This window comes from Urocitellus parryii, chromosome 15 (genome assembly GCF_045843805.1).
Source record: "Urocitellus parryii isolate mUroPar1 chromosome 15, mUroPar1.hap1, whole genome shotgun sequence".
In the NCBI taxonomy this organism is placed as follows: Eukaryota; Metazoa; Chordata; class Mammalia; order Rodentia; family Sciuridae; genus Urocitellus; species Urocitellus parryii.
In genome coordinates, this window is record NC_135545.1 from 16,932,543 (window position 1) to 16,949,051 (window position 16,509).

The following is a 16,509-nucleotide window of genomic DNA, read 5'->3' on the forward strand; positions in this document are numbered from 1 at the left end:
TTATTGCGATTTCTAAACTTGCTTGGAATGCCTGCCCGTGCCTTGAACTCACCCTTGCCTGGTCTGACCAGATACCAACCTCTCTGAAACCCTAATGGTGCCTCATAAATTCTGGCTTTCCCTGACCAGATAATAACCCTCTCTGAAACCTTAGTGGCAACTCAGAATTTTCTAATGTTGGGCTCTAAATATATTCCCTAAGTGCTGAACCATTTAGACCTACTACCTGCCTTTGTATTATGCTTGTCAAAATCCTGTTATCTGTAAGTTCTCAAGACAACCCTCCCCACTTTTTGCAACTTTTTGTGCTATAAAACTGCGCCCCTAGAGAGCTGGGGTACTGTTCTCTAACCCATGGATTTTGGGAGAGACAGTCCCAGCTGGTTGGAATTACAAGCTTGATTTAATTTGATTTAAAATTGGAGTTAGTGGTCTGCTCTTTGTGTCGTGGTTTAACATTTGGAGGCCTGAGTGAGATCAGACCACCAAAAATTCTGAAGCCGGACCTTCGCTCTGGGACTCCAGGCTGGAGAGCCGCTCTGGGGAGTGCGCACCTTGAGATATTCCAAGGCCCTGGGGTGTGACTCCGGTTTATCAGATTGCTGGAGTGAACTGCAGCCCTAAAACACTTAGCAAGCATTTGGTGGAGGAGGCCTCCAAAGGTAAGTGGCACCCTTATAACATCCGGTATCCGGTTAAGAGAGATCTCTTCTGGGGACAGAGAGGAGCCTGGCCAGGCACATACACTCCTGTCCAGGACAGTAGCAAAGTGTCGCTCTGGTACTGGTTCGGTAAGGAATTCCTCCCGAAGGACAGTGAGGTACCTGATGGGGTACGCACACACTCCTGTCTGGGAACATTAGCAAGATGTTGCCCCTGCTCCCTAGGTTTTGGCGCCTGGTTCTTGTTTTCTTGTGTCTTGTTCTGTGTTCTCCATGTTTTTTCTGCCTTTTTGTTGTGTGTCTTCTCTAGTAGAAACTTAAGACAATTGAACATCAAAATGGGTAATAAGGCAAGTGAGCCCGACGCCCCTTTGAGCTGTGTTTTAAGGAACTTTGGTAAACTTCACCCCCCTTAGTTAAGTGGGATTAGGGAAACAATGTTTTCTTCCTCTAGTTGGCTGCCTTGAGTACACCCACTACAGAGGGAAATGAATATCTCCCAAATTAACCTGCCATCAGGGCACCCTGGGAACCCCTACCAAAATTAACTCTTGAAAAATTCCTTTAAAACCCCTTGTTCCTCCAGATCAAGAGCGTCACAACCTTTGGGACGGATTCCCCCCGTGTTTCTCCTTTGTTAGCAAAGCAATAAACCACCTTTTCCCTTTTCTCAGAACCCTCTCCTCATTATGAAATTGGCATTGGTTGGCTTTGAGGACAGGAACCAAACTTGCAATTAAAGATTTTGACACCCCAGGTGGGATTCCAGAGGAGCCCCCACTCTGCTTTCTTGGGGAAGCCTAGCACTCCAAGCAGCTGCATGCCAAGGATGAAAGATGAGCTTTTTGAGAGCTGACTCCTGGAAAGTTAGGAGACATGCGAGCGAGCCTGGGGTCATTCTGAACCAGAGGAGCTATTCCTGTGGGTAAAAGGAGGGACTGAGGGACTCCCAGCAGCTGCCGAAGCCCCTGTTGCTTGGGGGAACCCCTGCCTTCCTTCCCTGCACTGTGAGGATTGCTCCATCTCTGTGTACTTTTTAAAAAAAGGAAACTGAATGCAGTCAAGTTGCCACACTGAGACCCTTGGTTTTACACTTCTGGTTCCCCCTTTGTGGTCCACTCGTGGGAACATCTGTGGTGCCACTGGTGTGGGAGTCATGGTAAATGGGAGTTGGAAACTTGGGGAGATTTTTCCCTTATCTGGTCTGTTTTAAAGGCTCCTGTCTGTCAGCCATAGTTTGGAGCTCCTTTCTGTCTGTCTGTCATTGTCTTTATATCTATTTCTGGCCCTTTAAGACATGGGCACTGATGTGTTAATATTATAGATTGTTTCTTGGGAATAATCTTGGCTGAATGGGCTACTTATAGATGTAAATGTGTCTAAGAAGATGAGGTTTTACTGTAACAATCTGGTATCTGAATGGGTTTTTGAAGCATGGTACATTCTTGCAGTTAAAAGTTGGTTTGTCAGAGATCAAGTAATTAATAAGGAGTCTTAACAGTCAAAAGCTGAGTTGGATGCAAAGGTGCTGCCTCTAATTCATGAGCACAGCAGGACTCTCAGGAGGATCCTCCCCCAACCATAATTCAGCTCCTCTTTATCCTCTCCGCCTCTTTCTTTCTTTCTGGAGGATGATATGAGCACCCGATGGCTACTTAAATGCAGCTAATGCAGCCCCAACTCTTGGAAATTCAGGACAAAGGTATCCCAGCCTAGGTAGCTCTCAGTCACCGTCTATACAGAGCAGGAGTGTTGGGCTCTGCCTTCTGAAGCTGTTTCCTACTTTTCTGTCCAGGCCCAGAGAGCAGTGGTCGTGACCACACAGAGTCCAAGTTCTGATCTGCCTTAGATGTGTGGAGGTAACCTCAGCCAAACTTTAACCTCAAATGCCCCAGGTACGCTTCTCCTGCTTCTCCGTAGGGGGCCAGAAGTCATTTCCCCTCGAATAGAAGTGCCAGCTTTTCTGTTCTCAACCTCTTACCTTAGATCTCTTAAAAATAGCCGAACAGCCTATTACCAAAAGGTTTACTTCCCGTGAGTTAGGAGCAGGCTTTGGAGCAAGATTTATCCTGTTTGTCACTGAGAGAGGAAGACAAAACCTAGGAATAGCCACACAAGGAAGTGGACATGTCAACAGCAAATGGCTTAGTTCCTCTTAGTAAGGAACTTAACATCATAGCTTTGTTCCCAAAGTCAATAGGAAGTAAGGTATCATGATTTTAGATATCCAAACCTGTCCAACCACCAACTAGGAAAAAATGGTTAAAATGCCTTAGAGGCTTGAGGTTTCTGCTCAGAATAACAGTTTTCCCAGCTCCTTCCTGACCTAAGCCAGGACTCACATTGAAATGCAAATGGAGGCGCACTAAGAGACCAGTCTCGGACCCTAAAACAGGAGAGTAAAAGTGCCCTTTACCTGAACTTATATTAGACTAAACCAAAAAGTAAATTGTATGATACTTTACTAATTACTGGCTGGTCATTTTTTTCCAGGATTCTTGCTTTTTCTTAGATTCTGTATAAGTTTTGAGCTCATAATTTTGATCCCACAGACTTGGTTAATGTTTTTCTAATCAGCTCTATTTTTTATTTAGCTATGGAGTTTGGAGTTTTTAAACAATGCAATGGAGATTTCACCTGAAAAAAGCTACAAGGCCTTTGCTATTGTGTTATGTGTGCACACTTCTGTTATATGTTGTATGTCTATATGTGCATATGTCCATATATCATGTACATGATAGGAAAATTGGTAGATATATAAGGAGCGCTCATAAAATTTAGAAAAAAAATGAATCCAAATACCTTTAATTCACGTGATTTAAAATGGTTTAATTTAAATTGGGTAAACAGATGAAAATAAATATCTTTAAAATTAGACTTAACCCACAAGTCTCTCTAGGTGGTCAAAAAAATTAATAAAACATTGATGTCTATAACATGTCTAATATTCCTTGGTTCTAGAAATTTTCTTCAACAGAGAAAAATGGCTAATACTGTTCAATATACTTCTCTGACATTTTGGAAAAATAAGTAAAGTAGATTTGACATGAGATTACTCATTTTTATCAGTAATTTTGTTTGTTAGACATCTGATTAATTTACAAGGTTAAAATGCTAACTGTTAAATATACTATCAAGTACTCTTAACTCTTTAAATTCCATTGGGTAACATTATTGATGTTTTCATGAATTGGTAAATGAACAAAAAAGTTGCTTTATCATCACCAAAAAGGTTTTACTAAAAATTTAAAGTCCCAACAGGCATAATTCTATATACTTAAACATTGTGTTTTCATGAAATTGTAAACAGATGTAATTCTATATACAAAGGTTTATTGAAGATTTTAATATGCAAAGGCCCAAAAGTTTCCACTCTTCCAATTAAGAGTGATGTAAACAACAAAGTGTTTCTTTTTTTTTTTAAATGAAATAATTTGTCTAAACTCAAAAATTTACAAGGATTGTTTCATATTGTGAACAAAAAGGGGGATAACAGAAAAGAGAAATTAAAATTAAATTAATTATATGAGTTGGTTATATTATATATATAATTGTTATTATATATATGTATATATATATATATATATATATATATATATATAAAACAATTAGTCAAGGCTATTTGAAGCTTTTCCTTAAGGTCAAATGATAATATACTGATATAAACCAAAGTTTAATCTATATGTTAAAAAAATGAAGATTTCTTAAAACATTGAATTACCTATAACATTGTGTTTATTAAGTATTGGGGTTTTTTTTGAGCAAGTAATCTTAAAGGAATTAAGGATTATACAATTATGGTTAAACAACAACTGTTATTTTAAAATATTATGTTGTTTCCTTAAGAGCTAAACTTAATTAATATAAAAATATCAAGGTAATTATGGTGCTACTGCTATTATTTATATATTAAATATGTTCATATCTTCCAGGTATACAAGTTTTTAAGGTAGAAACTTTAAAAGAACATTATATCAAGCTGGTGTTCTCCAAACTAAAGTGGTATAGTAATTTGGGGCTTATAAAGATGATAAACTTTATTGGAGATTTATTTATAACATTTAATGTTCTATAACTGGACCTGTTATCAATAAGATCTAAAGTTTTATGTTACTTTTTATACTGGGGTACAATTTATTTATTTATTTATTTATTTTAAATATTTTTTAGCTGTCAATGGACCTTTATTTTATTTATTTATATGTGGTGCTGAGAATCGAACCCAATGCCTCACACATGCTAGGCAAGCTCTCTACCACTGAGCCCCAGCCCCAGCCCTACTGGGGTACAATTTAAATGTATTTTTAAGTTAATGAGAGCCTAATGTATGTAAAGGTTAATATTGTAGAACTCAAACATTTTGCAACTTTTCCACAAAAGGTTAAAAGTTCTCATCCTTTCTATAATTCATGTTTTAAATGTAATATCATATTGTGTTAGCTAGTATTCATGTGACTTCAAGCAACAATATATGTAAACTTTAGAACAGCTTACTTAAGATTTATAAAGAGCCCTGCCTTACCTAAGATAAGGCTCTTAATACTTTTCATCCACCTCAATACTTGTCAGATGACTCCACAGCAGGCCAGACTTCAGTTCATTTAAAGTTGTATTTAAAGATTGATTTTTGTTGTTAAGATTACTAGGATCTCAAATAGGGATTATAATATAACTCAGTCGAAGTCCAAGGTAGATATTACACAAACTAAATATGTTTTTACTCTGGTTAATTTTATTTTGTATTTTCCTTATAAACTGTCTAAATGTTGCCTGTTAATGTTTTACAGAGGTATTGCTTCAAGAACACACAACCTGGGTTAATTTAAGATAATAAGCCTTCACTCAAAGGACAGATAGGATATTACAGACCCCAATTAATGTGAGATTATAGACATTAAAGTTAAAGCCCAGTATTCTTAATTTAAGACTGGTGAGACTGACTTGTTAGATGTTTAAGATCAAGACTTAAAAATTAAAGTTAAATTAAAAGGGGCCAAGAACCAATATTTGGCTCTTGCCCTCTGAGTCAGTCTGAATCCAGGGAACAGGTAACTTCTCTAAAGAGCTTTGCAACTTTGGGCCCCATAACCTCCCGATCAGGGAGATTAATGAGACCCCTGGAGAACAGAAAGCCAATCGATGCACTTGCCATGAAGAGGAGGGTTATTGGAGAAGGGAGACATCCCTGGTGCTTCCCAGGGAAGCCACATGGTCTGCAAGACCTGGATCCCTCCTAGCGAAAATGGCACTAGCAGAACTAAGAAATTGCTCTCAAGTCCCCACAAGAGTGACTCCTATGGGAACTCAGCTGACTCTTAATAATAGATAGAAACAAAAGTCAGTTTGACTTGCTTCATCCTAAACACCTAACAAAAATAGTTAAAACCAAAAGATAGCCACTCCTGGGCATTTAAAGATAAATAATAGTAGTTAAATATAACTTAACATATACACTTATGTTAGCCCCCAAGATAAGTAAGACTGGAGGCTACAAAGAGAGATTCTCAGGCAGGAATGCCTGATAACTATCAAACGAGACTATCAAGAGGAACTGACAGAGTCAGAAATTTTTAGTTAATTTGAGTATGACTATCCAGCCCTAAGTAACAGAAATAAAGGGTTCTCTACTAGACATGGAGGTCATACCAGCAAAAATTTTACAAGATCAGATAACATTGAGTAGTTTAACTACATCTCATGGGGATGGACATCTGCAACATTAAAAGTTAAATGTTGTGTTTACATTCCTGATAATTCTAAAGATGTTAAAAACTTACACTCCTATATAAAGGCCTTGTCCACTCTGGCCTTATTATGGGGACAGCTTCTCAATCTTCACACCTCCTGGTGAGAAAATATTAACTTCTGCCGTCTTCATGATATTCACTGACATGTTCCAGAGGCAGCAATACTTGTTCAGTATTCATGTTTTTTGTTTCTCTTTCATAGAAGCACCCATCCTCACAGAACTTTACAACCTGTTCTTCCCCAACCAGACTTCAATCTGACCTGAACCCCACATCGCCCCCTCTCAGCTCCGAAGAAGCCAGAACAAGCGCCACCCCTTTCCTTACAACAGTGAAGCCAGAAATAGATGGACAGTCAATATAGATAGGTAAATCTAGTCAGGTCGGATCAAGGAGGCCAGTTTTGGGTGAGTCCAAGAAGGATTAAAATTAAAATGTAACCTTCAGAGCTCTTCCTCTACCCCATCAAAGATTTGAAAGGGACACATAAGACAAGGGGGAATGATGAACCCAGCCTAATTCCATTTTAGGATTGGGACACATCTCATCACAAAGTCATGAAAAGTTAATTTCTGTTTTACTATAAATTACTGTGATTTCTAAACTTGCTTGGAATGCCTGCCCATGCCTTGAACTCACCCATGTCTGGTTTTCCCTGACCAGATAACAACCCTCTCTGAAACCCTATTGGCACCTCATAAATTCTGATATTGGGATCTAAATTTACTCCCTAAGTGCTGAACTATTTAGACCATTAAACTACTACCTACCTTTGTATTATGCTTGACAAAATCCTGTTATCTGTAAGTTCTCAAGACACCCAACTTTTTGCAACTTTTTGTGCTATAAAACTGCGCTCCTAGAGAGCTGGGATACTGTTCTCTAACCCATGGATTTCGGGAGAGACAGTCTCGGCTGGTTGGGATGACAAGCTTGCTTTAACTTGATTTAAATTGGAGTTGGTGGTCTTTTATTTGTGTCATGGTTTAACATACCAAAATCCATAGCTGCTCAATTCCTTCATATATAATGGCATAGTATTCGCATATCACCTACACATATCCTTCTGCATACTTCAAGTTCTTTCTAGATCACTTATAATACCTGATAAAATGCAAATGCAATGTTGATAGTTGTTGCACTATATTGTTTAAGGAATGATAACAAGAAAAAAAAGTCCATACATTTTTATTTTAGATGCAATCATGGTAAACCTAATTACATTTTCTTTCTTTCTTTCTTTCTTTCTTTCTTTCTTTCTTTCTTTCTTTCTTTCTTTCTTTCTTTCTGATGGTGGTGGAGGCTTACCAGGGATTGAACTCGGGGTACTTGACTACTGAGTCACACCCCCAGCCCTATTTTGTATTTAATTTAGAGACAGGGTCTCACTGAGTTGACTAGCACCTTGCCTTTGATGAGGCTGGCTTTGAATTTGTGATCCTCCTACCTCAGCCTCCCAAGCTGCTGGGATTACAGGCTTGCACCACCTGCTCAGTCCTAATTACATTTTCAATCTATGATTGACTGAATCTGTGGATACCAAACCTGTGGACCCAGAGAGCTGATGGTGTTCTTCCCTATTTCTTCTACTGAGTACAATTAAAACCCCTGATATTATGAAATAAAGACTGAGAGGTAGACAGAAGGCAGACAGATTAGGGGTCTTGGGACACAGGGATAATATGTTATGAATTCCCTGGATATTTCTTTTTCTTCATATGTCCTAGACTGGATGCTGAAGAAGATGATACTGGGGGAGAAAAAATTCCAGCAAAACTCTATTTTAGCCAAAGAAACAACAAATAGGCATCCTAAAAAGAAAAATTCTTTCTGCCAGTAAGTGCCATACTCCAACCAAATAACACACACACACAAACAACCCGGGCAGCCTCTCATCTCTGCTGGCAAAAGTGGGGACCTAGACCTGCACCCTTTCCAGGCTGTAAAAAGGCCCCTAGACCATTCCCTATGCTCAATAGGCGTGATGCCAGAGAAGGTTGAGAGTAGAGTTGGGAACTTTATGCCCCCAGGACCTTCTAAAACTAGTAAGTAACTTCAGCAAGTTGAAGAAAGTGAGATCAACACAAAAATTAGTTGCATTTCTTTATACTAAAACGAACTTGTTTAAACTGAAATTTGAAACACAACTCCACTTACAATGGTTAAAAATTACTTAGATATAAATCTAACAAAACATATATAGGATGTGTACCCTAAAAACTAAAAATACTGCTTCCTGAAAAAAAAAATAAAAAATCTAAGTAAATGGAGAGATGTACCATGTTCATGAATCAGAAGACTAAGCATAAGAATGATGTCATTTCTTCCCAGACTGTGAAACAGATTTAATAAAAGTACTCTCAAAATCCAGGAAGCCTTTTTATAGATATATTCATGATTATTCTAAAATTCATATGGAAAGAAAAAAGAACAAGAATAGAAAAAAATTCTTGGAAAAAAAAGAATAAAAGGAAATCATTCTATCCGATTTCAAGGCTTTTTATAGAATTAATATACGTAACGAAAACTGTGTGTAATTGGTGGAGATATAGACACAGATCAAAAGAGCAGTCAAGAAAGCCAAAAAATAGCCCCGTACAAGTAGGGCCAACTGATTTTTGACAAAAGACAAAAGCAATTCAAAGGTAGAGAGACAGCCTTTTCAACAAATGGTGACAGAACAATTGGTTATTCATAGGCAAAAACATGAACTTCAACCTAAACTTTGTACAAAACTTAAAGTGGACAATAGATTTACATGTAAAACATGAGTCTATAAAACTTTCGGAAGGTAATAATATAGGAGAAAATATTTAGGAACTAGTATTTGATGAAGTATTTTTAGACATGACACCAAAATCATGGTCCCTAAAAACTGATTAATTAGACTTGATCAGAATTAGCAGTTTTAACTCTATGGAGAACACCATTAAGAAAAGGAGGGGATTGGGGCTGGGATTGGGGCTCAGCGGTAGAGCGCTCACCTAGCACGTGTGAGGCCCTGGGTTCGATCCTCAGCACCACATTAAAAAACAATAAAGATATTGTGTCCAACTACAACTAAAAAATAAATATTAAAGAAAAGAAAAGGAGGGATGAATTACATTCTGGAAGGAAATGTTTGCAAATCTTGTATCTGACAAAGACCTCCTATCTAGAAGGAATATATAACAAATTTAAAAAAAAAAAAACATTAAAATGACATAAATAAAATGATCCAATTAGATGAGCAAAATGAAAAGACATTTCACCAAAGAGAATATAAAGACAGAAAGTGATCACATAAAAAGATGTTCAGCACCATCATTCTTTGGGGAAAAGCAAACTAAGAACACAATGGGAAATCACCGTGACACATCTATTAAAACAACTAAAATTAAAAATAGTAGCATTATCAAATGCTACAAGCTAAATCTTTTCTCGATTGCTAGTGTGCATAAAAAATTATGCAGCCACTTTGGGAAAAAAATTCTCACAACAGTTCCTCAAAAGCTTAAGCATTGAATTAATATAGGATTCTACACTTGCTATACTCTTAGGTATACAAATAGCCGAGATAGAAACAAGAGTTGAGTTATTCATGAAATAACACATTATTATTATTGTAATAATAATATTGTTATATTATTCATGAAATACAAAGAGAGGAAACAATGCAGATTTCCATCAAGTGATGAATGAACAAATGGAACATGGTATATACACACAACAGAGTATTATTTGGCAATAAAAAGTGAGGAAGGTTTGATAATAGATGCTACAATATGATGACCCTTGAAAACATGAAATGAAGAAAATCACAAATGCCTCATACTTATGACTCCATTTACATGAAGTGCCTAGAAAAGAAAAATCTATAGAAGCAAGAAGTAGACTAAGTGGTTGCCCAGGGCAGAGAGTGGAGGGGGTTGGCTGTTCATGGGAATGGGATTGTTTGGGGGTGATAAAATGTTCTAAAATTGGTTGTGGTGATTTTCATAACTCAATTAATATACTTCAAACAATTGAATTGAAATGGAACCACCATTTGACCCAGTTAGCTCATCCTCAGTATATACGCAGAGGACTTAAAATTAGCATACTACATCAATGTTTATAAAGCTCAACTCACAATAGCTAAGTTATGGAACCAACTTAAGTGCCCTTCAACAGATGAATAGATAAAGAAAATGTGGTCATATGCACAACGAAATATTACTCAGCCATAAAGAAGAATGAAATTATGGCATTTGCCAGTAACTGGATGGAACTGAAGACTATCCTGTCAAGTGAAATAAGCCAGTCCCCCAAAAAACAAAGGCCTATTGTTCTCTCTGAAAGGTAGATGCTAACACACAGTGGGGGAGGTGATTAGAAGTTCATTGGATTAGACAAAGGGGAATAAAGGGAAGAGAGGGAGGATGGGAACAGGAAAGATAGTAGAATGAATCATATAGAACTTTCCTATGTTCATATATGAATACACAATCAGAGAAACTCCACATCATGGACAATCACAAGAATGGGATCCTAATTAGAATGATGTATGTATAACATGTCAAAATATAATCTACTGTCATGTATATCTAAAAAGAACAAATGTTTAAAAAGAAAAAAAATGATCAAGAACAGAGATGGCTCACAGAAGAAGATTAACAGGTGGCAACTCACCACACAGAAAGGTGCTCCACATCACTGGCCATTAGTGAAATGCAAATTAAGGCCATGACAAGAGATCAGCACATAAAATAAAAATAGTGCCAACACCCTGGGCTGGTAGGAGGCAGTGAGCCTGGGTCACACGTTGCTGGTGGGAATGCAAAACGGGACCACCGCTCTCAAAAAAGAGTTTATTTAAAAACAGGAAAAAAAAATACACCTGTCAGATGATGAAGCAATTACCCTTCTGGGCATTCTGTCAACAACAACAACAAAAAAAAAAAAAAAAACTTACATCTGTACAAAAACTTATTCAAATTATTCACTTCAGCTTTATTTATAATAACAAAAAATTGGAAGCAAACAACATGTCTTTCAAGAAGTCAGTATTTAAAAGAATTGGGAAGCATCCATACTAGAGAAGACAGTGGTCCTTCAGTATTTGGGGATGATTGGGTTCCAGCATCCCCAGCAGATACCCAAATCTGTGGATGCTCAAGTTCCTTATATAAATTGGTGGTGTTATTTGCATTCAACTATTCAAATATATTAATGTATTTATTTTATTTTTTCTATTGCTATGCTGGGGATCAAACCCAGAGCCTTGAACATGCTAGACAAGTGCTCTACCACTGAGCGACATCCTCAGCCCCTCATATACTTTAAAGTCATTTCTAGATTACTTAGAATACCTAAACCAATGCAAATGCTGTGTAGATAGTTGCTGTAATGTATTGTTTAGAGAAAATGACCAAAAAATGACATCTTCATTACAAATGCAATTTTTTTCCAAATACTTTTGATCCACAGTTGGTTGAATCAAATGTGGAACTTGCAGATATGGAGGGCTGGCCGTACTCTGTAGCTGGGAAAAGGAATGGAGTATTGATACGCACCTTCACAGATGATTCCGAAGGTCATTTTAATGAGTGAAAAACACCAGTCTCAAAATGGTCATACCCTGTAACATTCTTCAGAGGGCAAAATTACAGAGATGCAGAAGAGATTACTGGTTGCCAGGGGTTAGGGATGGTGGAGAAGGAGGAGGAGGGAGCTCTTTGGGGAAGGGAGTAATTCTGCACCTTGACTGCAGCGATGGGTCTACATGTGCAGACACAATAAGAACGATGTGGGGTCATCCACGTGCATTATGCCGAGGTCAGATTCCTGGTTGTGATATTGGACTGTAATTATGTAAGGAGCATCTACAGAGGGGAACTGAGTGAAGGGAACATCAGATCTCTCTGTTCTATCTTTGCAACTTCCTGTGAGTCTATAATTATTTCAAAATAGAAGATTAAAAAAAAAAAAAAAAAAACAAACAGCGATCTCAGTGTGGGACTGAGATCTTCCAGCTCCCAAAAGTCTCAGGCAGGGGACTCACTGGATCGCTGCTCGTCACCTGAGAAGAGTGTCTGAGGATTCTGCTGGCCACAATGCCAGGAGGAAATTGGGTGCCAGGACGTGCCTTCATTTCTGGAAACCTGGTGGAGAAGGCAAAGACTGGGCTGCAGGGTTCCCAAGAGAGGTAGTTTTGATGCCCTTGCTAATACTTTCTTCTTTTTAAATATTTTTTTTAGTTGTAGTTGGGCACAATACCTTTAATTATTTATCTTTATGTGGTGCTGAGGATCAAACCCAGGGCCTCACCCATGCTAGGCAAGTGCTCTGCCCCTGAGCCATAACCCAGCCCCTCCTTTCTTCTTTTATTTTAATGATGTATATGGTCTCCACTTGGGGTGACCTGCCTGTCAACTCCTACTAGGGAAGCTGCGGAGCCAGGCAACTAGACTGCCACTCCCCTGGGTTCAAATGCCAGTTCTCCATTCGTCACAGTGCTATCCCCTCAGTTTCTGTCTAAGGATGACATTGATGTCACCGAGTTCATGGGTGTGTTGTAGCATCACTCTTACCACGGTCACAAGCATTGTAGCACTGTGTGCTAGCTGTCACGGAAAGGGCACTCTGAAAAGGGAGCTGTTGTTATTATAGACATTGTCACTGGCTCTGCTGAACAAGGCTCCGTGGTGACATTGGTTTCCGCCCCTCTGGATATCCGACCCTAGCCTGAGTTTGATAGAGAGGGCTTTTGAGACCAAATCGATTCCCCTCCTTGTCCCCAGGGAAGATATTCTAAACCCAGTGAGTTTGTGGGCAGGGTCTTCTGCTTGGCTGCTGTTCTGCCTGGGATGAGGGGGTCACCTCCAGTCTGGGGAGCAGGTGGAGTTGAGAGGGAAGAGATGGAGAAGGCAGGAGCTTTGGCTATTCCTGCGCTGTCAGCTCCCGCCGGGGCCCATCCAGAGCCCAGTCCTCCTCCAACCATGGACCCTGCCTGGATGAGGCTTGGGAGGAGCAGCAGCAGCCTGGAGCCCTTTCATCCAGGAAGATAATGGAGATGCCTGCCCCAGGCACCGTCCCAGGGACAGGCTGGGGGTGGGGTCCTCTGAACCAGAAGTAACTCAATGTCAGGAGTTGATAGGAGGAGAGTTGTCCCTGGTGCCTGGGTGACCTCCCTCCTGCGTGTGGCAGCCCATCCCTCCCCGCATCTGACACCAGGAGACCTGCTCAGTTCTAGTTTGGCCCGCCCACAGCTCATCTCTGGAGTTTATCTGTGTCTCTGATTTGGTGGCTGTGAGTCACTGGGTCACGGGTTCTCCAGGGAAGGATGCCATCAGCCTTTCCGGTCCCCAGCAGCCCCTCCCCGGGCCTGAATGAGGCCAGAACACACCCCTCTTGTGTTCCCCACTGAACCTGTCCTCTCTCTTCCTCTGGCACCTAAGGAACAGGGGATCGCCTCTGGTTTCCCTCCCTCGGGAATCCCCTTCTCCCATCTCTTCCTCCTCCAGGGTCCCGGCCTGGCCCCTCTCTCCAAGTCCACTTCCTCTGTCTTGGACAACAGTCAGGACCTCTGAAGTCCTTGCTCTGCTTCTGAGGGTCACCTCTGCACCCTACCTATGCCGCTGCCAGTAGGTCTGCTACACCTCGAGCCTGCCCAGGACGCTTCTCTGAGTCCCATTCTCCGGTGGCTTCCCGACTCACTCAGAGTAAAAGCCCACGCTCTGCCCCTGGCATAGAAGCCCTCTGATCCAGGGCTTGGCAGCCTTGGGCTCCCTCATTCGCTCAGACTCCCTAGTTTCCTTCTTGTTCCATGAGTACCACAAGGACCCTCCCACCACGGGCCTTTGCCACTGATTTTTGACGTTCCTTGGACCCACATTTCTCAGAGCTCCCCCTCTCCCTTCCTTTTGGGCTCCACTCAAAATAACCCCTCTTCCTCACACGCAGGCTTGTCCCACACATTCGCCTCCCAACCTGCTCGGGCGCCATATTGGTATGATTACCATCTAAAGTACAATAATGTGGCACTTGCTGACCTCACTGTTGTCTGTCTCTGTCTCACAATGTCAGCTCCAAGAGGCAGAGACTGGTTCTGTTGGGGTCCATCCACAGGCCTGGCTAAGCACGTACTGAGTTCTGGAAGGGTCCAGGAGCTGGGTGGAGAAAGTCCAAGAGCGTGAGTCCTACTTGGGTATCATCTTGGAGTGTCCGTCTCTCCTAAGGGATGGTCTTTGCCATCAGATGACTTCACCGTTTCCCAAACTTTAGAGATTTTCCCACAATCTTCAGGACTTGGGTTCTGTCTGCAAACCTCGGGAAATATCTTCATTTAATACATTTCTTTAAAACAACTCACTTGATTTTTTTATTCTTTTTAGCTTAGTCTCCTCCGCTGCTTTTATTTAATCGTTTATTTTTAAATTGCCTGTTGGGTACGCTGGTTTCCTTTTGTTGGGAGACTGACTAAATGAAGTACAAATAGTAATATAAAAGTCACGCCGGCCCCTCTGGGATCATCTCGAGGGCCACCATCACGCTTGGGTTGCACTTTGGGCAGCCAGATGTCATTCCCCGATCCCTGGTTATTGACACTACTCTGCTCTTCAGGGCGAAGTCCTCAGAGCACATTCCTACTGGGCCAGACCTGCTGGAGCCAGGGTCTGTTGCCAGGGGACAGGTGCGCCAGGGTGGGGCCCACCAGCTCGTGTGCGGGTAACTGGAAGAAACTTCCATCCTGCCGGTCAAGAGAGCCTCCTACTCTCTGCCCCATTTCACACGTCTCCTGCCACTTCAGCTCCTGGAATTCTGCCAATCACATTCCTCTCTGGGTCCTTCACCCAGGCGTGATTTTCCTCCCCTGGGAAGCCTCTCCTGAGTCCCTAAGTCACACTTTCATGCTATGCTCTGAAAGCCCCTCGCTTTCCCTAGCAGCAGGCGTCCCATGTCACTGTTTGGTATCCTGTGTGACAGAGACTATTTGTTTCCTGTCCTTCGTGAAGAGAGCTCCAGCCCCTGATCTGGGTCCTGTATCTTCTGTCATCTTCCACCACCGGGGACAACTGCTGTCTTCGTTCCCTGATTCCTGATCCCCTTCCTGAATACCTGCAGCCCCACAGCTTCCTTCTAAATCTTCTTTCAAGGCCCCAGGACCCTGCAAAGTTTGTTCTCACCAAAATGACAGGACAAAACGCTGATAGGAGGGTGGCCTCTGAGCCACGGGTAGGTGCTCAAGTCTGGGCTCCACACCTACCAGCTGGGGGGCCTAGAGGAGGAGACTTGATCTCTCTGTGCATTAGCAACTCCAGGTCCTGAAACATCAGTGGGCATCAGCACCCCCCAGAGGCCTCAACACACACACACACACACACACACACACACACACACACACATACACACACACACACACACAACACACACACACACACACACACACACACACACACACACACGGCTGGCCTTTCTAATGAGTTTCCCAGGGAATGCTTATGTTGCTGGCTGGTGACTTGCACTTTGGGAACCATTGTCATAGTTGTTAGGAAAAGGAAATCAAAGATTAATTAATGTAAATTGCACAGAATCCTGTGGCCCACAGTAAGCAATCAACAAATGGTGTCATTAATACCATTTATATCAGAGAGACTGGCCCTTTAAATTCCTGACAGGTGTGATAGAAACGAGGCACATTTTAACCAGAAGAACCGAGTCCAGAGTTTGGCCACACCATTCTCTGGCTCTGGGACCCTGGAAAAAAATCACTCGTCTTCTCCAGTCCCAATAAACTCATCTTCATAGCCTTCTTCTGGGAGTCTTGTCTCAGGATGGCCTGAGCTTCCTGAAGGGGCTCTGTATACAACTGGCACCTAATATTTGTTGGGAAGCTGCAGGGTGCAGCCTGAGTGTGAAGGGTGGGAGAAAAACCAACACAGGCTCATGAGCTGCCTGGGTCTGGGGCTCCCACGTGACCTGCAGGGACCAGAAGGTAATGTCAATGAGTGAAGCCAGTCGGTGTGGACAAGAGGGAGCGGTGGGGACTGTGGTCGATGGGACCCTGCGCCCTTCAGGGACCTGCCTTCCTTTCAGTGAGCCTCATGCAAATGGGAACCCGGGTGCTGTCAGTTATCCTG